This window comes from Lepus europaeus, chromosome 2 (genome assembly GCF_033115175.1).
Source record: "Lepus europaeus isolate LE1 chromosome 2, mLepTim1.pri, whole genome shotgun sequence".
In the NCBI taxonomy this organism is placed as follows: domain Eukaryota; kingdom Metazoa; phylum Chordata; class Mammalia; order Lagomorpha; family Leporidae; genus Lepus; species Lepus europaeus.
In genome coordinates this window covers 124,143,890-124,155,306 of record NC_084828.1, presented here as the reverse complement: position 1 = coordinate 124,155,306, position 11,417 = coordinate 124,143,890, and positions in this window count along the sequence as shown.

Genomic DNA, 11,417 nt, shown 5'->3' with positions numbered 1-11,417 from the left:
TTCTTACTTGAGTAGTCCTAGTTCCTTTAGTATACATCTCATCTGCTATGATTTGCAACTGTTTTCCCTCAGTCTGTGGGTTGTCTCCTCACTCTATTAATTGTTTCCTTTGCTGTGCAGAAGCTTTTCAGTTTCATGTAATCCCATTTGTGTTTTTGTTTTTGTCATTTGTGCTTTTGAGTTGTATCCAAGAAATTTGTGCTCAGACAAATGTTTTGGAGCTTTCCCCTAGTGTTTTATTCCAGTGGCTTTAATGTTTCAGGTCACCTATCACAGTCTGGAATACTGTAGACACATAATATTTGTTCAATGAACAATATGGGTCCATACCCAAAAAAATGTTAAAAATCCTGCCTTTGCCATATGTCCCTGTTTTGCTGTAGCTTGTCACATGGTCTATGCTGTGATTTAATGGATTTGAATTTTCAGAACAATGGACTTTGTTTGTATACATTTATTAATTCATTCTTTTTTTTAAAAAAAACTACTAAAATACAGAACTAGTTGATAAGCTACTTAAAACTATTTAATATTTATATGAACAGATTAAACATTTTTAGATACTATTGCCCATGGATGTTTTTTCTTAAGTGAAGCGTACAGATGCAAAGGGTTAGAAACTATTCAGACCAGCACAAAAGAATATAACATAATGGGAGGGGCTGGCCCTGTGGCACAGTGGGTTAACGCCCTGGCCTGAAGTGCTGGCATCCCATATGGGCACCGGTTCAAGACCTGGCTGTTCCACTTCCAATCCAACTCTCTGCTCTGGCCTGGGAAAGCAGTACAAGATGGCCCAAGTCCTTGGACCCCTGCACCCATGTGGGAGACCCAGAGGGAGCTCCTGGCTCCTGGCTTTGGATTGGCACAGCTCTGGCCGTTGCTCTCAATTGGGGAGTGAACCATCAGATGGAAAAACTCTCTCTCTCTGCCTCTCCTCTCTCTGTGTAACTCTGACTTTCAAATAAATAAATCAATATTTTTTAAAAAATAACATAATGGGAACTACAAATGTAGGCCACATTTACAATTCAAAGCTTCCTGGTTGCCACACTTTTAAAACATAAAATAAAGAGGTACAACTTAATTTTAAATTATTATTTTTAATTATTTGAAAGGCAGAGAAATAGACAGACTGACAGTCAGAGGGCTCCATCTCTTGTTCACTTCTCAAATGCCTGCCTTGCCCAGGCTTGAACCAGGTCTGGAATCAGGAGTCAGGAATGCAATTCAGATCTCCCATGTTAGTGGCAAGAACCTAATTACTTGAGTCATCACTGCTGTCTCTGTGGGTCTCTGTTGAAGTTGGAGTTGGGAACCAGAACCAAGAATCACACCCAGGTATTTCGATGTGGCATGTGAGCGTCTCAACTGCTAGGCTAAATGCCTGCTCCAAAACACTAATTTTAATAACACATTTTATTTAGCTGAGTACATCCCAAATATAATCATTTTAATCTTAAAATACTATGAATATTGAGTTATTTTGCATTTTTTTCATATTAAGTCTTGAAATCCAGTGTGTATTTTATTCTTCATTGAGAGCACTTGGTGGCCATATTGGTTAGTGGGGACCTAGGTGGTTGTGGGAGGTGGAAAAGATTGATGAAGCCAGGAGGAAAAAAAGAAGAGAATGCAGCAGGTTTTAGCATGTGAGGAGACACTTCAAGGATCCAAGACCCAGTGATGTTAGGTGTGGCCAACCAGCTCACATTGCCAACATTGTAGCTTTGTAGGTGATTATTAAGATGGGGTCAAGAAAACAGCTGAACATTCAGCATTTTGGTAGAAGATTTTCCAATCCTGTAGTCACCTTCTTTTCTCAGAAACAGACGTGCAGATCCAGGGTACACATGGCGGAGGAAGATGAGATGCAGAGTGACTATAGTTATGCCCAGTGCACAATAATTTTGTTCCTTTAGCCACACCTAGAACAAAGCATCTACACATTTTATAGTGTGAAACTTTTGAAGTCTCCAGTGCCTTGGGGGAGAAAGGCAGTCAGGCCCAGGGCTGCTTTCCTCCACTTGGTAGATAAAGGAGGCAGAACAGAGCCTGGGGGCTTAGACCAAGAGAACAGCCCTTCCCCCCTCCCCCCAAAGAACCCAGGGAATTTTGTCCTGCATCCTAATCAAGCTTCTCACAGTTTCTTTAAGTCCTTCAAGGCCTGAAGTGGTAGGAAGGCTTTTCCCCAGGGTGCTGGCCTATCTCTCCTGACAGTTGGCACACTTAAAAACATTTTCTGCTACTAGACAGGGCAGCTTTGGGGTCTGGAAACATGTATTTAAAAAAAACTTATTTATTTATTTGAAAGACAGAGTGACAGGGAGAGGGAGAGACAGAGATAGAGGTAGATCTTCCCTCCATTGATTCACTCCCCAGATGATTGCAACAGCCTGGGCGGGGCCACTGAAGGCAGGAGCCACGAGCTTCATCTGGGTCCCCCATGTGGGTGGAAGGGGCCATCTTCTGCTGCTTTCCCAGGCACATTAGCGGGGAGCTGAATCAGAAGTGGTGTAGCTGGGATTTGAACCGGTGCCCATGGAGGATGCCAGCATCACAGGTGGCAGCTTAACATGCTGTGCCTCAATGCTGGTTCCTGGAAGCATGTAGGTGTGAAGTTCCTTTTGGAACTATGTCTCTTCTTCTAAATTTTTTTAAGATTTATTTACTCATTTGAAAGGCAGAGTGATGGGGTATGAGGGCAGGGCAAGATAAACATAAAGAGATCTTCCATCTGTCGGTTCAATCTTCAGATATTCGTACCAGTCACGGTTGGGCCAGGCTAACACCAGGAGTCAGGAACTCTGTCCTGATCTCCGACATAGGTGGCAGGAATTCATACACTTTAGCCATCATCTGCTGCCTTCTCAGGCACATTAGCAGGACATTGGATCTGGAGTGGAACAGCAGGGACTCAAACTGGCACTCCAATATAGGGTGTGGGAGTCTTAAGCAGCAGCTTAACCCACTGCACCACAAGGCCTGCCCCTTCTAAATTTTTTAGTTACTCAGAGGCCAGTGCTGTGGCGTAGTGGGTAAAGTTGCCGCCTGTAGTGCCGGCATCCTATATGGGCTCCAGTTCAAGTCCCAGCTACTCTACTTCCAATCCAGCTCTCTATTATGGCCTGGGAAGGCAGAAGATGGCCCAAGTCCTTGGGCCCCTGCACCTGCGTGGGAGACCCAGAAGAAACTCCTAGCTCCTGGCTTTGGATTGCTGCAGCTCCGGCTGTTGCAGCCAGTTGGGGAGTAAACCAGCAGATGGAAGACCTCTCTCTCTCTCTCTCTCTCTCTCTCTCTCTGCCTCTCCTTCTCTCTATGTAACTCTGACTTTCAAATAAATAAATGAATCTTTTAAAAAACAAAATTTTTAGTTACCCAACATGTTTTGCATAATATTGTCTTCCTCTATAAGATATTCATAATTCATTTTGAAACTCAGAGTTTTGTTTAGCATGAGTACCACACCTAAAATTCCACAAAGTTGAGACATTATCTGGATCCATATGACATGGTTTCATTTTATCGCTGGCCTTAAATTAAAAGCATTTCTTTTAGACTGAATGGTAGATGTTTTATACTGCAAAGGAAGAAAGCAAAGCATATATTCACTTGAGGAAAGTAGAGATGTTGTTTATTCGGGAACCCTCTATTTCAGCAGCCTCAGAGGATCCTGATAAATTATGAAGCGTTGATAAGGTAAACTCAAGTTGTCAGAGTACAGAATGCAATCCTACTGCTACCGTTGGTGTTGTCATCATGACCAGCAGCACCATCACCGCCAACACCACGACCAATATGCCTCTCCTGTTAAACTGCTCCCCGGAGTTGGGTAAATGACAGAAAGGAATGTTTCATGGGAAATTTCCCCTGCGCTTAAGGCCCAATCTCCCCATCAGGAAAGAGCCATGGAGTGGTATGAATTGGAAAGTGCAGCACTTGTAAACCAGTCCACAAGCCAAACAATCTCCTGCCCTTTTACAAAAATGATCCGAAGTTACTTGCTGAGCTGGACATCAACTATTCAAATACGAGAGTCTAAGAAAGCAACTGACTAGGAGGGCAAAAATACAAGCCAGAGATGATTACAGCTGAAAATTCACAGGGAGTAATGAAATAAGAATTCTAAGGATTTAATTAATAATGGAGAGCATCAGAGTGTGGAGGAGTGGGCGGGTAGGTGATGACTCATGTTGCCTGTGCAGAGAACAACCTCAAAATAGGCTGATCCTACAAGCAAAAAAAAAAAAAAAAAAAAAAAAAAGGCAAACCAGTCTCAGAACTGCAGCCGCTAGTCATGGAGGACCATTGACTCTGTGCGGGGACCTTTCTAAGACTGCTACGTGGCAGAGTTGTGCCCTGCTCACAGCCAGCTTACGAGCAGAAGCAGCTGAGGAGGATGGTTCTTCAACACGTATGCTCTGAAGCCATTTTCCTACTTCCCTGAGCCTCGGGGTCCTCTTCTGCAAAGTGGGAGTAATGCCATACAAATTTTTAAATGGAAAAAGGTACTGCTCACAAGCTGCACTATGCATTCAGAATGATGATGAAAATGTGGACCTTGTTTCCCAACAGAATGCTTGCCTTATCTCTGTCAATATCCTTTGTATCCCTAGAAGGTAGGTCTTACCAGTATTATTATCTCTGTTTTACCAATGAGGAAACTGACACTCAGCAAATTTAAGGCCACAGTTTGCCGAAAGAGCTCTTCTGTACAACGAGGCTTCTTTGACATGTAAACTGTGTACTTTGTAATAGTTTAGGTATCAGTGGAAGATTAAATTATCTAAACCCAAAATATAAATACGTATAGAAAAACTCATTAATTTGGACCAACTGGGCCATTTCAAAGAAAATGCAGTTTTATTACTTTTAAGTATATATAGCAACAGAAAAATGCTAGTATTTCAGGCCCAGATTTGGTAAATAGATAAAAAGGAATAGCATACCTAAGAAGTTCTGGTCTTACCCACATTTTTAATAGAATGTTTTATAAATAAAAGAAACCTCAAGTGTTGGAAAACAAATTATTTTCTTCAGTGAGCAAATGTTTCCTTTCAAAAACTATTTCTACTATTCATTTATTTACTAAGTTTTTCATAGATAGCACATAAGTACAATTCAGCTCAGCCCTTACACAGATGACAAAAGAGAGAGATACTAAAAATATCCAATCAGGGGCCGGCATTGTGGTGTAGTGGGTTAAAGATGCCACCTACAATGCTGGGATCCCATCTGGGTGCTGATTCCTGTCCCAGCTGCTCCACTTCCAATCCAGCTCCCAGCCAAATGGCCTGGGAAAAGCAGCAAACAATAGCCAAGTGTTTAGGCCCCTGGCACCCATGTGGAAGACCCAGATGAAGCTCCTGGCTCTTGGCTTCGGCCTGACCCAGCCCTGGCCCTTGCAGCCATCTGGGGAATGAAACAACAGATGGAAGATACCTCTCTCTCTCTCTCTCTCTCTCTCTGATTCTCCCTCTCTCTCTGTAACTCTGACTTCTGAGATAAATAAACAGGGGCTGGCATTGTGGCATAGCAAATAAAGCCACTGCCTGGAGCTCTAACATCCCACATGGGCACTGGTTTGAGTCCCGTCTGTTACATTTCCAATTCAGCTCTCTGCTAACATGTCTGGGAAAACAGTAGAAGATGGCGCAGTTGCTTGGGCCCCTGCACCCATGTGGAAGACCCGGAAGGAACTCCTGGCTTCTGGCTTTGGTCTGGCCTAGCTCTGGCCATTGCAGTCGTTTGGGAAGTGAACCAGTGGTTGGAAGATCTCTCTCTTTCTTTTTCTGTAACTCTGATTTTCATATAAATAAGTAAATTTTTTAAAACAAATAAATCTTTTTTTGAAAAATGCCCAAATTAGGGCAGGTATTTGGTGTAGCACATAATATGCTACTTAAGATACCCTTATACCCTATCAGAATGCCTGGGTTCTAGTTCCAGCTCCACTCCTAGTAACTGCTTCCTGCTAATGAGCACCCTGGGAGGCAGCAGGTAATGACTCAAGTACTTGGGTCCCTGACGACCATTCAGGAAACCCAGATTGAGTTCCAGGCTCCTGGCTTCAGCCTGGCCCAGCCCTAGTTGTTGTAGGCATTTGGGGAGTGAACTGGTGGATGTAAATCTCTTTGTCTTTCTCTGTTTGCCCCATATGCCTTTCAAATAAGTAAAGCAAACAAAATAATTCTTAAATGTCTGAAGTAAAAAGTTTTTATTCAAATGTTAAAATTTGGGATCATTTTCATTTATTTGTCTTTTAATGCTTTAGAATACAATGTTATGAATAAATGCATATTTCTAAAATGTTTTATAAATCTTATAGTCATCTAAACTTCACAAAAAAGATCTATTCTGCTATTTCATGTGAACAGAATAGTTATTAGCTATGTCTTCTATATCTGTATAGAGTTTTTAAGAATTGCAACCTTTCTTCAGATGCAATATTTAGATAATCTCTGAGGCTTCCTTTTGATAGAAACTGGAAAGATAGAGAAGACTGTGTTCAAACTGCAGATTTTTGCTAACACTACAAGTAAGCCTGGCCTAGGTCAAGGACCTGTGACTCTCACTAACTTCAGTTTACCAGACATGGCCCATCCTGGGTATTGGATCTTTTAGCTATTGTTGTTTACCCATGGAAAATACTTTAGTGTAATGTGTTCTCCTTAGAACTTAATGAATTATTGCAAAAAACAGTAATGCGATTTCTTAAATATGGTGACCCTGAGCCATGCCAAATATTTTGTGGTTTTGTGGGACTTCAGCAAAGGTAGTTATTGGTATTGCCATAAATGAGGGTCTCAGCACGTCCCAGCTGCTGAACACATGACCATTACTGGGAGGACAAAGAGCAATATTTTCCCATTCCTAGAGTACATTCTGCTCTTGATGTGCCTGCATAACTACAATGAACAGTTAGTGGGAGTCACATACAGAGGAAGGAGCTAAAGGACTGCATTCCTTTCTGTTGCATAAATAAGACTTCATTTGGATGCTATCTGTCCAGAGTTAGGCTTTCCATGACATACAAACATTCTTTTAATATTTTAATTCCATTTTGATAAGAATCTCTCCTTATAAAAGCTAATCAAACATCTGCAATAAATTTTTATTAGGTGATATTTGATTTTTACTGCATATTTGTGGATATAACTAAATTTAACATTCAGCAAACAAATTTTAAGTACTCAGTTTTTGCCCAGCACCATAACCTACACAAGCAAAAGAAAGGCATCAGGCACTGCTGCCCTTAAAAAACTGTAAATCTGTGCCCAGGTGTCATGGCACAGCATCCTACACCAGATTTTTGGTTCAACTCCTGGCTACTCAGCTTCCAATCCAGCTCCCTGTTAATACCCGGGAAGCAGCAGATGTTGCTTCAAGTATTTGAGTCTTTGTCACACAAGTAGTAGACTTGGATGGGGTTCCTGGCACTTGGCTTTGGCTTGGTCCAGCCATGGCTGTTGCAACCACAGGGAGAGTGAACCAGCAGATGGAAGATCTCTCCCTCTCTTTGTTACACTGTCTTTCAAATAAAAATAAAAATGTTTGAAAAAGAATTAGAATAGGGAGATAAGGGATCGTCCATATTTATCCATAATCATAGACACGTGGCATTGGAAGGGACTTCAGAGATGACCCCATCTTGGGGTGTATATTCAGACTCCCCCAGAGAGTTAACATAGGCAAGTGAAGCACCAGAACATCTGGGTGTCGTTCACACAACCGCCCATACTTACTGTTAAGGGACAGTTGCTTTCTTTCCTAGTGGGTTTTCTTTCAGGCAGAAACAAAGATTTCTTGTTGCTTGATCTGATTATTTTTCAGATACTAGACTTCCAAACTTTCCCAATTTTACAACGCTGTCAACTAATTTTAGTTTTAGGAAGTCTACATAAAGCACGTCTGCAAGTCTTATCCAACCTATGGTCTGCCACGTTACAACCTCTGGCCTAGGCTTCCCTTCCATTTCACAGATGAGGAACAGGGTCATTTCAAAGGGTAGAGCTGCTATCCAGCAGTCCCAGTCCAAAGCTTTTCTCACGTGGCTACAGGTCTCTCCACAAGAAAACAATTAGGTGCCTCAAAAAGGAAAGCATTACAGTTAGAAAATAACATCAACAATCTTAAAGCACAAGATAACATAGTGAAAACTGTAGGAACAAATTGTATGGGGAAGAAAAACAGTCAAATGCTCATGGCAGGAGGAATTGGAGAAAGCTTTTGCAGTGGCCTTTGAGCTAGGCTTTGAAGGAAGTGACTGATTCAAATTGACAAAAAAAGAACAATAAAGGCAGTTTGGTAGATGGGGCATAGGATGAAGAAAACACGACTGAGAATTTACAGGTGGATATGCGTGGTAGCATCCGGGATGATTTGGCTTAGTCAGGGAATAAAAATCACGTCATCACAACCCATCCAGCAAACATCTCTTGAGTTCTAACTTTTGTCAGACACTGTTCTAGGCCCAAGGAATATAGTACTGGTCAAGGCAGCTAAGTTCCAGACTCTTGGGGGCTATTTATTCCAATGGCATAACTAAGTGATAAATAACATGAAATACTAGAGTAAAATAAGACTAGTAAGTGAAACTTTAGCAGCTGTTCGTGTATAATATGAGACAGAATGGCCAGGAAAGCCCTCTCTGAGGAAACAGCATTTGCATCTAATCCCAAATGAGGAGATGCCAGTCATGCAGTGATCTGGACAAAAGCTCCCAGGGCAGAGGCAAGTTAGTGCAAAAGGGCTTCTCTGGGAAAGAACAAAAACACGCACACCTGTAGCAGACTGAACTATAGTGAGGGTGGTGGGAAATAAGGTCAGAAATGTAGGCAGACACTTCCTATGCCTTAGTAAGGACTTTGGAATGACATGATGTTCTCTATGGGGAAGCAGTATAAGCTGATTGTAAGTGGAGAGTTTCCAACAAGGAAGTGACACCCCAGTACAGGAAAAGGAGGTAACAGGTGGATCATGGAGGTTCTTGGATGGAAGTTGATGAAGTACATTCAGCTTCTGGGAGTTGCTGTAAATGCTGTGGGAAGAGCAATGATGAAAGGGGCAGAGAAAAGTTGCTGAGTGCAGAACGGGTTGGGGTCAGGAGCTGTAGAGAGGTTGCTGTGCAAGTCCATGTATAAAGAAACATTAGAATGCAGTCAGGAGTGCTGGCAACGGAGAGAAGAAATATCTGAACACAAAACACTGAACAGTGAGCTGATGCAAGTCACAACAAAGGAAAGAGAAAAACTGTTGTGAAGAACTTTCACGGTTCAGAGTTAGGAGGCTGATTTGGAAGTGGCTCCAGTGACTAAGATGAGAGAGACTCCTATCTTCATGTTAACTTTTTAGACATCATGAGACATGTACTATGGGGAAGCAGAAATCCAACACTGTAGGGGCCTTGGGGATTACAGGTGAGGGCAGGAGAAAGGTTAGCAGCTAACTTCTGTATCAGAGGCTAATGACAGCAGACCTCCCAGAGAGCAAATTGACAAGAGAAATTGTAAGGGAAGAGAAACAGATTAAAAAACTACACCTTAAATCCACTCACAGCAAGGTTGAGAATATAGTGTAACTAGGTGTTTGGTTCCCAGATTGAGGTGTTCAGTTAAGGAAGAAATACAAATCCCTTTTGTAGACTTGGGCTTAGAAAAACAGCATGATGGAAGTAAGCAGTATTTTTTATCAATGTAAAACACTAATGTGTTTTATTGTAAGAAAGTGTTGGCTATGGGTTTGGATGGAGTTTGTCACCCAAATGTTCACATGTTGCAAGCTTAGTGCCACGGTGGCGATGTTCAGAGTTGGTAGGCCCTTTAATAGGTGGAACCTAGTGGAGTCATTAGGTTGTTGGGGGCACTGCCCTCGTTCGGGATTACTGTAGTTCTCATGGGACTCTGGGTAGTTCTCAGGAGAGGGTTGTTACAAAAGGGTGAGCCTGAGCCCTGCATCTCTGAGCTTCCTATTACACTACACAATCTCTCCTACACGTGATTCTACCATTGTGATGCCATGCACCAGAAAGCCCTCACCGGAGCCAAGTCAACTCCAGCTGCATGCTCTTGAAACTCCGGAACTCTGAGCTAAGTAAAGGTCTTTTCTTTATATGTGACCCAGTCCCGGTGGGTCTTGTTCAAGCAATAGAAAATGGGTTCATATGGCATTATGAGACAAAATTTAAAGACTCTTAAAATGTAGACTCAGTTGGATGGCTTCTCTGTCATCTTTACTTGCCCTTGATGATTCCTCAGTGTTTGAATGTACACCCAGGTCTGTTCCTGGAATCTCCAGCCTCCATAGACGGTCTTAGGAGGATGATAGTCCTGAATCTGAAGTCTCTGAATTTACAAACAAAACTTTAAATGGACTCGACTCTAACCATGATAAACCCTTCTATCTTTCAACAACAATACAATTTGATAAGATCTTCAATAGCAGAAGAATAACTGTTTTAGCATGGCAGAGCAGTAGGTAACAGAAAGAACAAGCAGTTTGTTTTGTAGGAAGACCTTTGACTTGTCAATTCATCTTCAAAGAGGACTTAGCATCACGGGCCGGCGCCGTGGCTCACTTGGTTAATCCTCCACCTGTGGCATCAGCATCCCATATGGGCACCGGGTTCTAGTCCCAGTTGCTCCTCTTCCAGTCCAGCTGTGGCCTGGGAAGGCAGTGGAGGATGGCCCAAGTGCTTGGGCCCTGCACCCACATGGGAGACCAGGAGGAAGCACCTGGCTCCTGGTTTTGGATCGACATAGCTCCGGCCGTGGTGGCCATTTTAGGGGTGAACCAACGGAAGGAAGACCTTTCTCTCTGTCTCTCTCTCACCGTCTAACTCTATCTGTCAAATAAATTTAAAAAAAAAAGAAGACTCAACATCATGAAGTGAGTGTAGAAGAAAGAAGCAAGGAGCAGCTTTGCCATTCAAAAGGCCACATTGTGTTCTCCAGGAGGAAAGTCTGAAAAAAATTAGGTAATTCAGGAAAACTCAAAGGGCATTTTTCCCAAATATTTTTAAAATTCTTCAACTGTGTGTATGTGTGTGGGGGGGATATTTTAGGAAAAATACTTTTTTTTTGGTAAACATTAGACATGTTCATCAATACTTATCATCAGGAATACAAACAATACAAATCTAAATATGGAAAAAATTCCTCTCATTTTATTGTCATTAATAAGTGTAGCAAAACATATCTAGGTGCTGTCTCTGCGTACATATGGATAGGAAGATAGGAAGATGGAAGTGTAAAAAGTCGGCAGGAGATAAAGACTTTTATGAAACTTAGGGTCTGTGTTGCTGTTTTTAATAAAAGGCAGTATATTTAGCTTGACTCAAATTTAAATGTAAGGAAAGAAAAAGGCAAAAAGTAGAAGGGAAAAAGATGGAATAAAACCCTGGAAAACATGAGAAGCCG